The following is a 19,319-nucleotide window of genomic DNA, read 5'->3' as shown; positions in this document are numbered from 1 at the left end:
TCATGCTTGGCAGAGTACAGGGTCAGCAGAAAAGAGGAAGACCTTCAACGAGGTGGATTGACACAGTGGCTGCAACAATGAGCTCATGCATAACAACGATTGTGAGGAGGGCTCAGGACTGGGCAGTGTTTCATTCTGTTGTGCATAGTGTCGCTATGAGTTGGAATGGACTTGACGGCAGCTAACAACAGCAACATGCATTATTTAAACCGCAAACCAAACCCAATGATGTCGAGTCGATTCGGACTCATAGAGACCTCATAGGTTTTCTGAGGCGAGGGTGGCGAGACTTTGTCTCACATACTTTTGACATGTTCAGGAGTGACCAGTCCCTGGAGAAGTCTAACACAGTGGCTGCACCAATGGGCTCAAGCATAACAACAATTGTGAGGATGGCACAGGACCGGGAGGTGTTTCATTCTATCATACATGGGGTTACCATGAGTTGGAACCAACTCTACAACACCTAACAACAACAAAAAAATTGAGGCAATTAGACTAGATATTTTCTAAGATTGCTTCTAGATTGTAAAATGCTATTTTTCCAATTCTTAGTACTGAAACCCTGGTGGCATAGTGATTAAGTGCTACGGCCGCTAACCATAAACGTTGGCAGTTCGAATCCGCCGGGCGCTCTTTGGGAACTCTGTGGGGCAGTTCTACTCTGTCCTATAGGGTCCCTATGAGTTGGAATCCAATCGACGGCAGTGGGTTAGTACTGATTGCAAAAAATGTTTTTGCAATGTTAACTGTGAAACAATGTGTTTAGCTCTAAAGTGTTTTAATTTTATCAGTTTGAACATACGTATACACAGATGCCTTGTAAGTAATTTGTAGTTATCATAAAATGAGTTTTTTCCAAGTTTATTTATTTAAAAGCTGCCAATCTAAAGTAATATTATTGTCTTGAGAAGAGAGGAACTGGAGTCACAAATAAAATTTTTACTACTCAAGTTCCAAAGGAAGATAAATGTCTCTTGTTTAAGCTATCTATTCAAAATCAAAGTCAGAGTGACACTTGCTCTAGCGTTAGTCCTTTTGTTTATTAATCTTACCAACAAGAAAGGTAAAAGTGAATGTATTTGAAAAGACACCTTGGCACTGTTGTAGGAGATGTTAAACTACAGGATTAAACCGTGTGAATTTAAGTGCTTCATGAGTCCTGGAAACCAAGCTTGTTTTGGTGAAGAACTTGATCAGAAACAATTTTACTGAACACTATGTTGTCTGGGCACTCTTCAAGAGCACATGGACACAATTTATTCTTTAACAGGAGCCATGCTTTGATTCAGATATAAAAGTTTCACAGAAAAACTCTGTGGGGTTATGTGTAAAAGGAAACTTAAAAATTGCATTATAATTGCAACAGACTATAAAGATATAGATTTTTGTCATTGTTTATCCTTTCCTCATTCTTGGCAGTTTTTAAAAACTAAATTTAAATGAAAAAGTTCTGGACGTCTTGAGCATAGCTTACCATCCAATTTGTCTTAATAGGTAAGAAAAAAATTCTACATTTTAAATAAAGGTAAGTTCAGGTCAATTTGATGTTTTGGAAGCAGCTATGTCTGTGGCTGCTAAATTATAATTCCTTGGCTCACCTTGGATTTCAGCCACAGCTGCAGTGAAGATGTCCATACAATGCTAGGTACATTTTATGGTAACAGCAACCCATCTCAGTTGGGTGCCCCATTTCCCACTTTTTACTTTTAATTGTGGTTTAAGTGAAAGTTTACAATTCAATTCAGTTTCTCATACAAAAACTTATATACACATTGCTATGTGACCCTAGTTGCTCTCCCTATAGTGTGACAGCACACTCCTCCTCTCCACCCTGTATTTCCCATGTCCATTCAACCAGCTCCTGTCCCCTTCTCCCTTCTCATCTCACCTCCAGACAGGAGCAGCCAATTTAGTCTCGTGTATCTACTTGAGCCAAGAAGCACACTCTTCACCAGTATCACTTTATGTCTGATAGTCCAGCCTAATCTTTGTCTGAAGAGTTGGCTTTGGGAATGGTTTTAGTTCTGGGCTAACAGAGAGTCTGGGGCCCATGTCTTCTGGGGTCCCTCCAGTCTCAGTCAGACCATCAAATCTATTTACTAGAATTTGAATTCTGTACCTCACTTTTCTCCCACTCCGTCAGGGACTCTCTGTTGTGTTCCCTGTCAGGGCAGTCATTGGTGGTAGCCAGGTACCATCTAGTTCATCTGGTTTCAGGCTGATGGAGTCTCTGGTTTACGTGGTCCTTTCTGTCTTTTGGGCTCATATTTTCCTCATGTCTTTGGTATACTTAATTTTCCTTTGCTCCAGGCGGGTTGAGAAAAATTGGTGCATCTTAGATGGCCGATTGCTATCTTTTAGGACCCCAGATGCCACTCACCAAAGTGGGATGCAGAACTCTTTCTTAATCAACTTTGTTATGCCAGTTGACCTAGATGTCCCGCCCCTGCTACTCTGTCCCGCCCAATATTTGGTTGTATTCAGGAAACATCTTTGCTTTTGGTTTAGTCCTGTTGTGTTAACTTCCCCTGTATTGTGTGTTGTCCTTCCCCTCACCTGAAATAATTCTTGTCTACTATTTATCTGATTAGTGAATATCCCTCTCCCTCCCTCCTCACCCTCATAACCATCAAAGAATGTTTTCTTCTGTGTTTAAGCCTTTTCTTGAGTTCTTAAAATAGTGGTCTCATACAGTATTTGTCCTTTTGCAACTGACTAATTTCACTCAGCATAATACCTTCCAGATTCATCCATGTTGTGAGATGTTTTGCAGATTCATCGTTGTTCTGTTTCATTGGGTAGTATTCCATTGTATGAATATACCATAATTTGTTTATCCATTCATCCGTTCATGGGCACCTAGGTTGTTTCCATCTTTTTGCTATTCTGAACAATGCTGCAGTGAACATGGGTGTGCATATATCTATTCGTGTGAGGACTCTTCTCTAGGATATATTCCAAGGAGTAGGATTGGTACTTACTATATTTCTAGCTTTTTTTTTTAAAAAAAGAAGCACCAAATCAATTTCCACAGTGGTTGTACCATTTTATATTCCCACCAGCAGTGTGTAAGTATTCCAGTCTCTCCACAACCTCTCCAACATTTATTATTTTGTGTTTTTTGGATTAATGCCAACCTTGTTGGGGTGAGACAGTATCTCATTGTAGTTTTGATTTGGATTTCTCTAATGGGTAATGATTGTGAGCATTTCTTCATGTATCTTTTAGTCACCTGAATGTCCTCCTTTGTAAAGTGCCTGTTCACATCCTTTGCCCATTTTTTTAATGGGGTTATTTGTCTTTTTATTGTTGAAGTTTTGCCATATCTTGTAGATTTTAGAGATCATGTGCTGATCAGACTTGTTGTAGCCAAAAGTTTTTTTTCCCAGTCTGTTGTAGGTTGTCTTTTTACTCTTTTAGGGAAGTCTTTGGATGAGGATAAGTGTTTGATTTTTAGGAGCTCCCAGTTATCTAGTTTCCCTTCTGGCGTTTATGCATTGTTAGTAATGTTTTGTATTCTGTTTATACAGTGTATTAGAGCTCCTAGAATTGTCCCTATTTTTTCTTCCATGATCCTTATCATTTTAGATTTTATATTTAGATCTTTGATTCATTTTGAGTTAGTTTTCGTGCACGGTGTGAGGTATGGGTCTTGTTTCATTTTTTTGCAGATGGATATCCGGTTATGCGAGCACCATTTGTTAAAGAGACTGTCTTTTCCCCAACTAATGGACTTTGGGCCCTTGTCAAATATCAGCTGCTCATAGGTGTATGATTCTACATCTGGATTCTCAACTCTGTTCCACTGGTCTATGTATCTGTTGTTCCAGTACCAGGCTGTTTTGACTACTGTGGCATTATAATTGGTTCTAAAATCAGGTAGTGTGAGGCTTATCTGGGGTCTCTTCTTTTTCTACATGAAGTTGGTGATTTGTTTCTCCATGTCATTAAAAAATGTCACTGGAATTTGGATTGGGATTGAATTGTATCTATAGATCACTTTGGGTAGAATAGACATTTTCACACTGTTGAGTCTTCCTACCCATGAGCAAGGTATGTTTTTCCGCTCATGTAGGTCTCTTTCGGTTTCTTGCAGTAGTGTCCTGTAGAGTTCTTTGTATAGGTCTTTTAGTCTCTGGTTAGACTTATTCCTAAGTATTTCATCTTCTTGGGGGCTATTGTAAATGGTATTGATTTGGTGATTTCCTCTTCAACTTTCTTTGTTGGCGTAGAGGAATCCAACTGATTTTTGTATGTTTATCTTGTATCCTGTTGCTGAACTCTTCTATTCATTTCAGTAGTTTTCTTGTGAATTCTTTAGGGTTTCCTGTGTATAAGATCATATCATCTGCAAATAGAGATACTTTTACTTCTTCCTTACCAATTTGGACACCCTTTGTTTCTTTATCTAGCCTAATTGCTCTGGTCAGAACCTCCAGCACAAGGTTGAGTAAGAGTGGTGATAAGGGGCATCCTTGTCTGGTTCCCATACTCAAGTGGAATGTTTTCAGACTCTCTCCATTTAGGATGATGTAGGCTATTGGCTTTGTCTAAATGCCCTTTATAATGTTGAGGAATTTTCCTTCTAGTCCTATTTTGCTGAGAGTTTGTATCATGAATAGGTGTTGAACTTTGTCAGATGCCTTTTCTGCATCAATTCATAAGATCATGTGGTTCTTGTCTTTTGTTTTATTTATGTGATGGATTACACTGATTGTTTTTCTAATGTTGAACCATCCCTGCATACCTGGTATGCATCCCACTTGGTCATGGTGAATTATTTTTTGTTATGTTGTTGAATTCTATTGGCTAGAATTTTGCTGAAGATTTTTGTCTCTAAATTCATGAGGGATATTGGTCTGTAATTTTTTTTTGTGGTGTCTTTACCTGGTCTTGGTATCAGGGTTATGCTGGCTTCACAGAGTAAGTTTGGAAGTATTCCATCCTTTTCTATGCTCTGAAATACCCTTAGTAGTAGTTTGTGTTAACTCTTCTCTGAAAGTTTGGTAGAATTCTCCAGTGAAGCCATCAGGGCCAGGGCTTTTTTTGTTGGGAGTTTTTAAATTACCTTCTCAATCTTTTCTTTTGTTATAGGTTTATTTAGTTATTCTACCTCTGTTTGTGTTAGTTTAGGTAGTGTGTTTCTAGAAATTTATCCATTTCCTCTAGGTTTTCAAATTTGTTAGAGTATAATTTTTCATAGTATTCTGTTATGACTCTTTTAATTTCAGTTGGGACTATTGTGATATTGCCCATCTCATTTCTTACTCAGCTTATTTTCTTCCTCTCCTGTATTTCTGTTGTCAGTTTCACTAATGGTTTATCCATTTTGTTGATCTTTTCAAAAACACCAACTTTTGGTCTTGTTAACTCTTTCAATTGTTTTTTTAGTCTCTATTTCATTTAATTCTGCCCTAATTTTTATTATTTGCTTTCTTCTGGTGCCTGAGGGCTTCTTTTGCTGCTGTCTATTTGTTCAAGTTGTAGGGTTACTCTTTTGATTTTGGCCCTTTTGGATGTGTGCATTTATTGCTATAAGTTGACCTACAAGCACTGCTTTTGCTATGTCCCAAAAGTTCTGGTAGGATGTGTTTTCCTTCTTATTTGATTCTGTGAATTTCTTTATTCTGTCCTTAATTTCTTCTATAACCCAGTAGTTTTTGAGCAAGGTGTCGTTCAGTTTCACAAGTTTGGTTTTTTTTTTTATTTGCTTTTTCTGTTATTGATCTCTACTTTTATGGCTTTATGGTCAGAAAAGATGCTTTGTAATATTTTGATGCTTTGGATTCTATGAAGGCTTGTTTTATGGTCTAATATGTGGTCTATTTTGGAGAATGTTCCCTGTGAGCTGGAAAAGAAAGTATACTTGGCTGCTGTTGGGGGCAGTGTTCTGTATACGTCTATGAGGTCAAGTTGGTTGATTGTGGCATTTAGATCTTCTGTCTTTATTTAGCTTCTTTCTGGATATTCTGTCCTTCACCTAAAGTGGTGTGTTGAAGTCCCCTACTATTATTGTGGAGCTGTCTATCTCTCTTTTCAATGCTGTTAGAGTTTGTTTTATGTGTTTTAGAGCCCTGTCGTTGGGTGCCTAAATATTATGGATATGTCTTCCTCGTGACCCTTTAATCATTATATAGTGTCCTTCCTTATCCTTTGTTGTGGATTTCACTTTAAAGTCTATTTTTTCAGCGATTTATATTGCCACTCCTGCTGTTTTTTGATTGTTGCTTCCTTGATACATTTTTTCCATCTTTTGAGTTTTAGTTTGTGTCTTTAAGTCTAAGGTGTGTCTATTGTAGGCAGCGTATAGATGGATTTTTTTTTTTTTATCCACTCTGCTACTCTCTGCTTCTTTACTGGTGCATTTAGTCCATTTATATTCAGTGTAATTATTGATAGGTATAAGGTTAGTGCTGTCAGTTTTATGTCTTTTTTTGTGTGTTGTTTACAGTTTCTTTGTTCCATTTAATTTTCTGTGCTGTCATTTTTCTTTATGTATTTTCATTGTTCTTGATTTTTTATTTGCTGAGTCTTTGTTTTTTATTTTGATGTGTAGGATTGTTAGTTGCCTTTGTGGTTACCTTAATATTTACCCTATTTTTCTAAGTTTAAACCAGTCTTTTATCTCTTTATATCATTTTGATTGCCTGTCCATATGAAAGATCTATGACTACATTTTTTAGTCCCTCTTTTTTGTTTTGTCATCTTTTACATAATGACATCTGTTTCTGTATTTTCAGTATTTTAGTTTTGATTTATTTTTGTGATTTCCATATCTGGGTTGATATATGGTTGGTCTGTCCTGGGTTCTAGTCTTGGGTTGTTATCTGATGTTACTGATTTTCTAACCAGAGGACTCCCTTTAGTATTTCTTGTAATTTTAGTTTCATTTTTGCAAATTCCCTAAATGTCTGTTTATCTGGAAATGTCCTGATGTTGCCATCACATTTGGGAGACAGTTTTGCTGGATATATAGTTCTTGGCTGGCAATTTTTTTCCTTCTTTTTATATGTCATCCTATTGCCTTCTTGCCTGCATGGTTTCTGATGAGTAGTCTGAGCTTAGTCTTACTTTGTAGGTGGCTTTTTGTGTTATCCCTAGCTGCTCTTAAAATTCTCTCTTTGCCTTTGATTTTAGTAAGTTTTATTATAATATGTTTTGGTGACTTTCTTTTGGGATCTACCTTGTGTGGGGTTCGATGAGCATCTTGGATAGATACCTTCTCATCTTTCATGATATCAGGGAAGTTTTCTTCCAATAAATCTTCAACAATTCTCTGTTATTTTCTGTTATCCCTCCCCTCCCCCGCTCTGGTACTCCAATCACTGATAGGTTATTCCTCTTGATAGAGTTCCATGTAATTCATTTTTTTGTAATTGTTTTATCTGACTTTTCCTCAAATATGTTGGTGCCAAGTGCTTTATCTTCAATCTCACTAATTCTGACTTCCATTGCCTCAATTCTGCTCCTATGACTTTCTATTGAGTTGTCTAATTCTGAAATTTTTTTATAGTTAATCTTCTGGATATCTGTTTGCTGTCTCTCTATGGATTCTTGCAGCCTGTTAAATTTGTCATTATGCTCTTTTCTAATCTTCTTAAGTTCCTCTATTGTTTTGTCTGTGTGTTCCTTGGCTTGTTCTGCATTTTGCCTGATCTCCTTCCTGATCTCTTGAAGAGTTCTGCATATTAATATTTTGTATTCTACCTCCAATTCCAGAAAATTCTCTTCATCTGGAAGATTTCTTGAATCTTTGTTTTGGGAGCTTGCTGAATCCAACATGCTCTGCCTCTTTATGTGATTTGATATTGACTTTTGTCTCTGAGCCATCAATAAGTTATTGTATTTATTTTATGTTTGCTGTGTCCTAGCTTTTTGTTTTGTTTTGATATGCCCAAATAGGCTGCTTGTGTGAGCTAGTTTGATTATTGGCACATTTGAAGCTCTAACATCCTGTCACTAGGTGGTTAGAGCTGTTAATAGGTATGTGAGCCCAGGAGTCATTCATTTTTCTTGTATGGATTCATCTCAAGTGTTCAGGTGGTCAGTCAGTCACCAAGTGTGTGATGCATGCTCTCACCTACTGTCCTAGACAGGCAAGGGTGATTGGTGTAGGCACAGGTGTCTGGATGCTGTAGGGGGTCATGCACTGAGCAAGGCAGGGGGCTGACAGCTGCCCGAGTGTCTTGGAGGAAAAAAAAAAAAAAAAAGGAGGAAAGCATGTCCTTTATCCCTTGGACCCCTGTTGCAGATGGCTAGGTGGTGTGGGTGGAGCCACCAGTCCTCAGGCCCCTGATGTGGGTAGGTGAGGTCCCTGCTTGATAGGCAGAGTGGTGTCAAATGTCGTGAACTTGCCACAGCTGTTGAAATGGGACCACACAGTTTTCTACAGGGGTGAAAGGTATTCAGAGTCTGTGGAGCCCTGATGCCTGTGCCTAAGCAAAGGAGCTGTTCCTGCCCAGAGTTCCCAGGTTAGGTGAGCTGGCAGATTATTTTTTCCTGTTTGTTAATTTGTTCCCTCTCCAAGGCTGGAGAATGGCTCAGGGCATATGGTGGGTTGTACTTCCTGCCCAGGGGATGTGACAATCTTTGAAGCTGGCTCAGACTCAGTGCAGAGCAGGAAGGGGGTAGGCAAACGGGAGAGAGGTTTTCCCCAAAGGGGTGTTTTTTGATCTGTGTAGTAGGTCAGACACATGTATTATCTTCTGCGGATTAAGCACTGCTCTTCACTGGTTCTGGAGGTATGATTTCTCCTGATGTGGAAAATGTATCCTGAATGCCACTGTTTATATCAACACACTCATGCCAGTGGATCCAGTCTGCTGGGTGCCGGTTCCTGCTGGGTCAGGTCTGACAACTCCTCGCTGCTTCTGAACCATCTCTCCCTCCCCCTGCCACTCAGGCCAATTCCTCAACTTTGCCTTTCATGTTCAGGGGTCCTAGATTGTCATATAAAATCGATTCACTTGTTTTTTTTCGGGACTTTGTATTAAGAGTGACTACAGGAAGCATCTGACTACTCCGCCTTCTTGGCTCCACCTCCCCATTTCTTCACTTTTTGACCCAGTGTCTCTTCCAGTGCCATGGGAACCCCCTAAGCCTATATGCAACTGCATCCCAGAAGTGTGGGGGACTAATAGTCTCAACCAATGGGTTCGGGGCTGGTGACCAAATACTCCAGCTTCCAGTCCTTCTGGTGGACAGGAGGTCTGGTCCTGAAATCAAGCCCCAGGTACCCAGGATGGCAATCTTGATAATATACCCTTGAATTGGATTTTCTTTCTTCCCTATCTCATCCTCCCCACTCTCTCACTCCTACTTCCTGGGGTAGTCTGGCCTTTGTTAACTGTCTTAAAACCCCTGAAAAAGAAGAGTCCGGCACAGATCAGCCAACTCTCAACTTAGGGTACAATGTGAAAACAAAAGGCCTCTCCGGCAGTGTTTAAAGAGACCATAATCTCCTCAGCCACAGGGCAGCTGTGCTGAAAAACTGGCCCATAATTTAACTGTAAATCAATTAAATCAGGATGAAAATTAGAATTTAATTGTAAGGGTAGAAGAGCTGCAAAGGAGATGAAATCTGCAGCTTCAACAAATCTCCTTTTCCTAAAGTTAGGGTCTTGATATCCAAAGAGTGAGATCTGGAATGAGAAAATTTGGGTGAATGTGGTTGAATAGCTTTAATTCTTGGTTTCCTCTGAACTCTTCATGCCAGCCAAAGTGATTCTTTCTCCCTTAACCAGAGACCAAGCAAAGTGTTCACCTGAGGTTGTTATTGGGTGCCGTTGAGTCAGTTGTGGCTCATAGCGACCCCATGCACATCAGAACAAAACACTGCCTGGCTCCGCACCATCCCATAATTGTTATGCTTGACCCACTGTTGCAGCCACTGTGTCAATCCAACTTGTTGAGAGTCTTCCTCTTTTTCTCTGATTCTCTACTTTACCATGCATGATGTCTTTCTCCAGGAACTGGCCCCTCCTGATAACATGTCCAAAGTATATGAGACAAAGTCTTGTCATCCTTGCTTCTAAGGAGCATTCTGACTGCAATTCTTCTAAGATGGACTTTTTTGTTCTTCTGGCAGTCCCGGGTATATTCAATATTCTTCTCTAACACCTTAATTCAAGGGTACCAATTCTTCTTTGGTCTTTCTTATTCATTGTCCAGCTTTTACATGCATATCAGGCAATTTAAAACACCATGGCTTGAGTCAGGTGCACCTTTGTGACATCTTTGCTTTTTAATACTTTAAAGAGGTCTTTTGCAGCAGACTTGCCTAATGCAGGAAACCCTGGTGGTGTAGTGGTTAAGAGCTATGTCTGCTAACCAAAAGGTTGGCAGTTCAAATCCACCAGGCAGTCCTTGGAAACTCTATGGCACAGTTCTACTCTAGGGTAGAGTATGAGTCAGAATCAACTAGACGGCAATGGGTTTCTGGTTTTGTCTAATGCAATGCATCATTTGATTTCTTGATTCCTGCTTCCATGGGTGTTGGCTGTGATCCAAGTAAAATGAAATCCTTGACAATTTCAATCTTTTCTCTGTTTATCATGATGTTGCTTACTGGTCCAGTTGTGAGGATTTTTGTTTTCCTTATGTTGAGGTGTAATCCATACTGGAGGTTGTAGTCTTTGATCTTCCTCAGTAAGTGCTTCAAGTCCTCTTCATTTTCAGCAAGGTTGTGTCATCTGCATATCGCAGGTTGTTGATGAGTCTTCCTTCAATTCTGATGCTGCATTCTTCTTCATATAGTCCAGCTTCTCAGATTATTTGCTCAGCATATAGATTAAGTATGGTGAAAGGATACAACCCGGATGCACACCTTTCTTAACTTTAAATCACGCAGTATCCCCTTGTTCTGTTTGAACGACTGCTTCTTGGCCTAAGTACAGGTTCCTCGTGAGCACAATTAAGTGTTCTGGGATCCCCATTCTTCGCAATGTTATCCATAATCTGGTATGATCCACCCAGTAGAATGCCTTTGCATAGTCAATAAAACACAGGTAAATGTCTTTCTGGTATTCTCTGCTTTCAGCCAGGATCCATCTGACTTCAGCAATGATATCCCTCATTCCACATCCTCTTCTGAATCTGGCTTGACTTTCTGGCAGTTCCCTGTCGATGTACTACTGAAGCTGGTTTTGAATGACTGTCAGCAAAATTTTGCTGCCTGTGATATTAATAATATTGTTCAATAATGTCCACCTTCTGTTGGATCACCTTTTTTTGGGATGGGTACAAATATGGATCTCTTCCAGTTGGTTGGCCAGGTAGCTATCTTCCACATTTCTTGGCACAGACAAGTGAGCACTTCCAGCGCTGGCTAATAAATACTGGTAGGAAGCTGGAGTAATATGTGGGAATAGGTCTTCAGCATGCTGGATGAGAGAGGCAGAACATAAGACTAAGTAGAGGAGAGTTTATTGACATGGAAGCACTCTCCAATGACTCAAGATTTAAGATCCTCATTAAGGACACATGGAACTAGTCTTAACAGGCTGTTGAAATGGTATCTTAAAAAACTTGGTTATGATGATGGCCTACAGTAAATGAGGCAAAGATGCTGGAATTACTTAGTTAAAGTATTGAAGAAGAGGTCAGAGGCTCAGTGAGGAGGGAATGTTACAATGGATTTATTTCATGTGTCAAGAGGATAAGCTTGCTGTTTTCCCAGGAAGGGTCCAGACAGCACTCTTTACTAAGGTCATACAGAATGTACTAACAAGGGTGTCACTTTGGGGACTAACGTATGCTTGACTCAAGCCATGATATTTTCCATTGCCTCATATGCATGTGAAAGCTGGACAATGAATAAGGAAGACTGAAGAATCAACGCCTTTGAATTACAGTGTTGGTGAAGAATATTGAATATACCAGGGACTGCCAAAAAACCAACACATCTGTCTTTGAAGAAGTCTCCTTAGATGTGAGGATGGAGAGACCTTATCTCTCGTACTTTGGACATGTTATCAGGAGGGGCTAGTCTCTGGAGAAGGACATCATGCCTGGTAAACAGAGGAACACCGAAAAAGAGGAAGACCCTCAATGAGATGGACTGATACAGTTGCTGCACCAATAGGTCAAGTACAACAACAATTGTGGAGATGGCGCAGGACTAGGCAGTGTTTCGTTCTGTTGAACAAAGGGACACTAAGAGTCAGAACTGACTCAGCAGCACCTAACAACAACAACAATGAGGATGTCCATAACATCTTTGAGAAGATCAGTGGTAGCTCTATTCTGTAAGCTAGGATTCACAGGAGGATATGATATCATGGAATCAGACTCTCTATATTAATTGAGATGATGTGTTGAAACTGAGATGATAGGATTCCATAAAGGCAGAGAACAGGTATAATGGCAGAAGACACTTTGCCTCAACCATTAGAGGCAAAGTGGCAGCAAGGTTGAGATGGTAACCAAGGTTCCTCAGGTTGCAGAGATCTATGGTGGTGTCTGGTACACCATGGTGTACTTGGTGCCCAAAGTAGACAGGTAGTAGATTAGAAGGTAGGTTTATTTGTATAACCAGAAAAAGCAAGAGATGGTGAGCAGGTTGATGTCAGCTGCTACAATGGAAAACTATTATAACAATTATGTTCATCAATTGAAACGCAGGCCAAAGCCTTTTAAAGAGTGCCACCTATGCCGTCACAATTATGTACAATAAATGATTACACCATCTTTCTCCAAAGGGCCTTAAACCACTTATCAAAGTAAATAAACACTGCAGAAAGGGGAATACTCAGTTATTTCAAAGCTTGTTGGATACAGGATTGAGCTAACTTAATACCAAGTGACCTAAGATGTTATCATTGCCCCTAAGTAAAGACTCACGGAGACTAGGTAATAAATGCAGCACTGTTTCCAGTCCATCTCACAGCAGTTTCAAGGGGTCGAGATGGGTCCCATGATTATTGCCCTGGTCCGAGTGCATAAGTGGGAGAGCTATTCTTAACAGACTCACATTGGTTCCCTGACCTATGGAATAAAATCCACTGTGGTAGGGAGAATAAAGTGGAAATCCCTGAAATTGCATCCCCTATTCCAGCCAGGAGTGATTTTATCCCAGCCAAGACAGTAAACCAGGCACAATATAGAATCGTGAGCGGAATCAGAGATCAGCATCACCTTCGAAGATTTTAAGAATGAAGAGGTGGGAGCAAGCACCCTCTGCATTCACCTGTATGACACCTGCTAAAACCAGATGGACCATGGTGGATGACAAGGACAACCATAAACTTAACAAAGTTGTGGCATCAACCACAGCTGCTATGCCAGACATGGTACCTTTCTTGGAAGTGATCGACACAGGCTCTGGCACTTGGAATGTGGATGTCAATCTGGCAAACTTGTTTTTTTTCCCCAAATCATTAAAAACATCAAAAGCATTTATAAGGAAAGGATAGTAATGTGTATTTACCATCTTGCTGCATGGCTACGTTAACTCTTCTGCTCTCTCACAGTATAATCTCCAGGGACCTTGTTCATCCTGACATTCCACAGATCATTGTGCTGGTCCTCTATATGGATAATATCAGGATAATCAGATCTGATGGAGAGCAAGTTCTTGGTGCCCTATAAGATAACATACAAGCCAGAAGATGGAAAATTCAAGGCCCTGCCACATTGGTGCAGGTTCTAGGAGTCCAGTGGTCTGGAGAATGCTGGGACATCCCCACAAAGGTAAAGGACAAGTTATCGAACTTAAACTCTCTACCATTATGAAAGAGGTACAGCATGTTGGGCACTTCTTTGGCTTTTGAAAGTATCATATACTTTCTTAGAAACAGTGCTCTGACTCATTTATGGGATGACTTGGAAGGCTGCCAGTGTCAAGTGCAGTGCAGAGCAAGAGAGGGCTCTGCTGCAGGCTCAGCTGTGATGCAAACTGTCTTCTGTTTGAACTACATGACTCAGCCTATCCATTGAGCTAGAATATCTGTGGTAGATAAGAACGTTGTGTAGCATCTCTGGCAATCCCCGATAGATTCTTGCTCCTAGGGTTCTAGAGCATGGTCATATCTTCTCACTGTTTGAAAAGCAACCCAAGGGATACCTCTGTGCCTGGTAGAAACTGAGAACCTGAACATATGACACCAAGTGATTAACTGGAGCTGCCCACGATGAGCTGGGTGTTATCAGACACCAAATGATAAAATCGGATAGTCAAAGTAACAATCCATCGTTCAGTGGAAATTGTACATCTGAGTTCAAGGCTGAGCAAGTCCAGAGGGCACACGCAAGTTACATAAACAAGCGACCTAGATTCTCAAATCATTTACCTCTCCTGCACTAATGCATCTTCTTCAACCTACTCCTACGATGTCATGGGGAGTTCCCTATGATGGGCTGTGATCAGTTATTTATTACCACAATAATGCTGTATAATAAGCAACCAAAAATATCTTAATGACAATCAACAATGAGCATTTATTACTCACACATTTACAACCAACTGGAAATTGGCTAAGCAGATTTCCTGATCTTGGCTGGGCTTGCTCACATGTTTTAGAATTGGCCTGTGGTGACCAGGGCAACTTGGCTCTGCTCCACCAGTTCTTATGTCAGTGGCAGAAGCACAAGAGAGGGCAAGACCAATCACCCAACCAATTTGTAAGCCTCTGCTTGGATCACATTTGCTGAAATTCCACTAGCCCAAAGCAAAACACGTGGCTGAACTAGAGTTAAGGGGTGAGGCAGAGTGCCCCACGAGAGTGGGCAGGCAATGTAAAATTAAGTGGCAAAGGTCATGGATATAGGAAGAAGTGAAGAATCAGGGCTATTTTTTCCAATATTTGCACACCAGCTGACAGAAGAGGCAAAAGTGGACCTTGTTCATGGATGGACCAGCTTGATATTTGGTGTGAGCTAAACATGGCTGCCTACTATCATCTCTCTCAGAGGTGGCCCTAAAGGTTAGTGATGAGGGAAGAGTCTTCCTGATGGACAGAGCGGCAAGCAGTACACTTGGTCATCCATGTTGATGGAGAAAGACATGGCCTTAGTTAAGAATACACACAGACTTCTAATCAGTGGCAACTGGCTTGACTGGTTGGTCAGGGGCATGGAAGGAGCAAGACTGAAAGACTGGAGAAAGATCTGAGGATGAGACATGTAGACAAAACTATGGATATGTGTACAAAGTGTAAAGATCTTTGATCACAGAATGCCAATAAGACAGCAACCATCAGAGGAGGCAAAGGTTAGGTGAACAGGGTGATTCCTTCAGTAGATGTCAGCCAGCCTTGTCCTTGACCACTTCTGGCTTATGCAATGGGCCGTGAATGGAATAATCATGGTGGCAGAGAGAGATGGAGGCTATGCATGGGCCCATCAGCTTGGATTTCCTCCCACTAAGGCTGATTTGGAAACCCTGGTGGTGTAGTGGCTAAGTGCTATGGCTGCTAACCAAAAGTGCAGCAGTTCAAATCCACTGGGCACTCTGTGGAAACTCTATGGGGCAGTTCTACTCTGTCCTATAAGATCACTGTGAGTTGGAATCAATTCAGTGGCAATGGGTTTGGGTTTTTTTGTTAAGGCTGATTTAGTTACTACCACTGCTGAATATCTGATTTGTCAGTCCAGAAAAAACGCAGTAACCCAGTGTCGTTGTCAGCAGCAGAGACTAATGCTGAGTCCTTGATTTCACACTATTCCTCTAGGAGTTAACCAGCCACTAGATAGCAAGTTGTTTATATTAAATATTTTCTATGCAGAAGAGGAGGCAATTCTTTCCTATAATTAATTTCTACTCTGAATATGAGCTTGCTTCCCTTGCAGCAGTACCCCTGTCAGCATTACTATACGATAGCCTACAGAATGTCTATTACCAACATGGTATCCTGCATTACAAGGGGCCATGGTGGTGCAGTGGTTAAGTGCTCAGCTACTAACCCAAAGGTTGATGAATCGAACCCACCAGCCACTCTAAGGGGGAAAGATGTGGCAGTCTGCTTCCATGAAGATTATAGCCTTGGAAACCCTACAGAGCAGTTCTATTCTGACCTATAGGTCACTATGAGTCAGAACTGACTCAACAGCAGTGGGTTCAGGTTTTTTTTTTCTAATCCTGCATTACAGTGCCTCACACCAAGACAATTTTGCAGCAAATGAGAAGCAACAATAGATGCATGACCATTAGATCCTAACCGAAACCAAACCTGTTGGCATCAATTCCGACTCTCAGAGACCCTACAGGACACAGCAGAACTGCCCCATAGGGTTTCCAAGGAGCGGCTGGTGGATTCTAACTGCCAACCTTTTGGTTGGCGGCTGTAACTCTTAACCACTACACCATCAGGGCCCCATTAGGTCCACTGGTCCCATTACTTAACAACTGTCCAGTAGAGCTGTGGCTGATGACAGAAGTGAGCAAGGGCATGTGATTATGAGGCAAGATAGCCATGGATAATCAGCATTATTCGGAAGCAGCCTACCTAACAGAACAATGAAATGACCCATTAAAAGCCCAGCTAGGGCACCACCTCAGAGATAACACCTTGCAGGGTTAGGGTGCTGTTCTTCAGGATGTAGTATACGTACTATACCAATGGCTAGTATATGATGCCATGTCCCCGACTGCTAGAATAGATGAGTCCAGGAACAAAGATGATAGAAGTAGTATTGGACCTTCTTATCACTATTCCCAGCGACCCAGTTGCAGAATTGTGCTTCCCATCCCTCCCACCTTATGCTGTGCTGGATTGGAGGTTCTGGTTTCCAGACAGGGTAGGCAGAAGGAGCTGGCACACTTCCACCAGTGAGCACAGTAAAGGCTGCATTAAACTGAACCATCTCTGCCAATTGGTCACTTTGGGTTAATCATAAAGGAGAATGGACCAAAAAAGGTGTTAATATGTTGATTAACATGAACAGCTAGGGTTGCGACTATTAAATGGAATAGGGAGTATGTCTGGAACTTGAATGATTCATTGGGACATATCTTAGTGCTTTCATACATGGTGTAAACAGCACACAGGCAACTGTGACAATCACAGCTTAAAAAGGACAAAGTAGCCAAGGCCTTAAACCCTTTACGGGATGAAGATCTGGGTCACTCTACCAGGCAGCCAACCTAGATCAATTGAATTTCTGGCAGAGAACAAGAGAAATCTAAACTGGGTGATGGAGGAAGGAGATGAAGAATATCACTTTTGGCTTTGGATTCAGTTGCAGCAACAGGAACTGTAGTTTGTCTCACTAATCCTCCTGTGAAGTCTTTTACAGAGACCGTGCCTGGTCATCACCTTAAAGACATGGTGACAGGGTAGATTTAACATATGGCTCACACATTTCTGAAGAGTCAAGGGGTTAAAAAAAAAATCCTGTTGCCATTGAATTGATTCAGACTCATAGCGACCTTATAGGACAGAGCAGAACTACCCCATAGGGTTTCCAAGGAGCAGCTCATGGATTTGAACTGCTGACCTTTTGGTTAGCAGCCGAGCTAACCACTGTGCCCTGAAGGTTCTCTTGCCCCACATAATCACATCCCCTTGCTCACATCTGATATCAGCCACAACTATACTGGACAGTTGTTAAGCGAGCACATATTGTCTTTTGCTAGTGAAATCCCACCACAACCTTGAGTCTTGTTCTGTCTCAAGGGCTTCTCAACATTGGGGGAGCCTACTTTTCCACACATAAACATGGCCCAGAAGTGAAGGGACAGATAATGCCCCTGAGGGCAACTTTCAACTACACAAATAACACATACCTTATATATTTTTTGCCACCCGCACCCTCCCCCTATGAGGTATTTTCATAAGCACCGCTAAGCCAATTTTTTTTACATGTTGCTGTAAAAAAATTAGCATAGTGTGCTTGTGAAAAGTCTGGGAGGCGGGGTGGTGAGGGCGTGGCTGGCAAACAAATGTAGAAGGTACGCATTATTTGCGTAAAAATAATGGGGGTAAGAGGGGATGGAAACCAATTAAAAAATGATCCCATCTCTGTCCTTAGAACCTTAGCTTTTGGAAACCCTGGTAGTGTAGTGGTTAAGTGCTACAGCTGCTAACCAAGGGGCTGGCAGTTTGAATCTGCCAGGTGCTCCTTGGAAACTCTATCGGGCAGTTCTACTCTGTCCTATAGGGTCGCTATGAGTCAGAATTGACTTGATGACAGTGGGTTTGGTGGTTTTTGGTCTGTCCGTTAGGTAGATGAACAATTCTGGGAGGCATTCTGTAAGCTTCTAAGGTCTTGGAGCACTTAAGCTCACAAAGGCAAGCTTGATAATACACATTTATACTGGTTTCTCTCTCTCACCCTCCCTGTTCTCTAACTCCTGCTTCTTGGGATCACCTCACAAACAGCCTGTGGACACCCAGTCCTTTTCTCAGTCTCTACTTTTCGGTGATCTAAACTGAGTATCACCATTCAAACACATTTGTATATCTGTTATGGATTGACCCTCCCAAAAGATACACTGATGTCCTAACCCAGGTACCTGTGAACGTGACCCTGTTTTGAAATAGGGTTTTTCTTTTGCTGTCAGGTAAATTAAAGGAGGACATACTGGAATAGGGTGGGTCCTAGTCCTAATCCCTTTTGAGTGGTGTCTTACAAAAGGGAAGAACAGACACAGGAACACACACACACACACAAGGGGAAGGCACCACATCTACAAAGATACATCTACAAGCGAAGGAACACCAAGAAACACTTGGGGCTACGAGAAGCTGAGACAAGGAACGATGTTCCATTTGAGCTGACACACAGGGCTATACTCTGTGGATGCCTTGAATTCGAACTAGCCTGCAAAACTGAGAAACAATAAATTTTTGTTCCTTCAAACTACCCACTTTGTGGTATTTTATTATGGCAGTCCTAGGAAATATTTTTGTATGTATTTTAATGACTTTCTAACTATATGCAAATAATTATTTATGAAGTATTATTTGCAAGATGAGGTGAGAAAAACATTTTAAACCTGTGCATATTAAATTTTTTTTTCTGTTTAGGCAATAGTTACTAGTTGACGACAATGATGGTTGCCCAGTCTGACTCATACTGAAACTACCTTCAATTTAATTTCTACCTGATAATAAATATAATAAAAATACCTGACTTTGATAATATATCTACATGAACTAATGGCCAAGTGGTAAAAAGCTCTATATGCTAATAAATACTATCAGTAAGTTCCATATTCACAATATATAACCTTCAAGTTTTCAGAGAAAATTTCAATCCAATCTTATTCTCTGCTAGAAATTTCTTTAACAAGTCTTAGGATATGAATATACATACTTTTCATGCTAAAATATTCACAAAAACATTGAATGATTCACTTAGCCATTTTACTTTTTTTA

This window comes from Loxodonta africana, chromosome 4 (assembly GCF_030014295.1).
Source record: "Loxodonta africana isolate mLoxAfr1 chromosome 4, mLoxAfr1.hap2, whole genome shotgun sequence".
Lineage (NCBI taxonomy): Eukaryota > Metazoa > Chordata > Mammalia > Proboscidea > Elephantidae > Loxodonta > Loxodonta africana.
Note: the sequence above shows the minus strand (reverse complement) of the source record.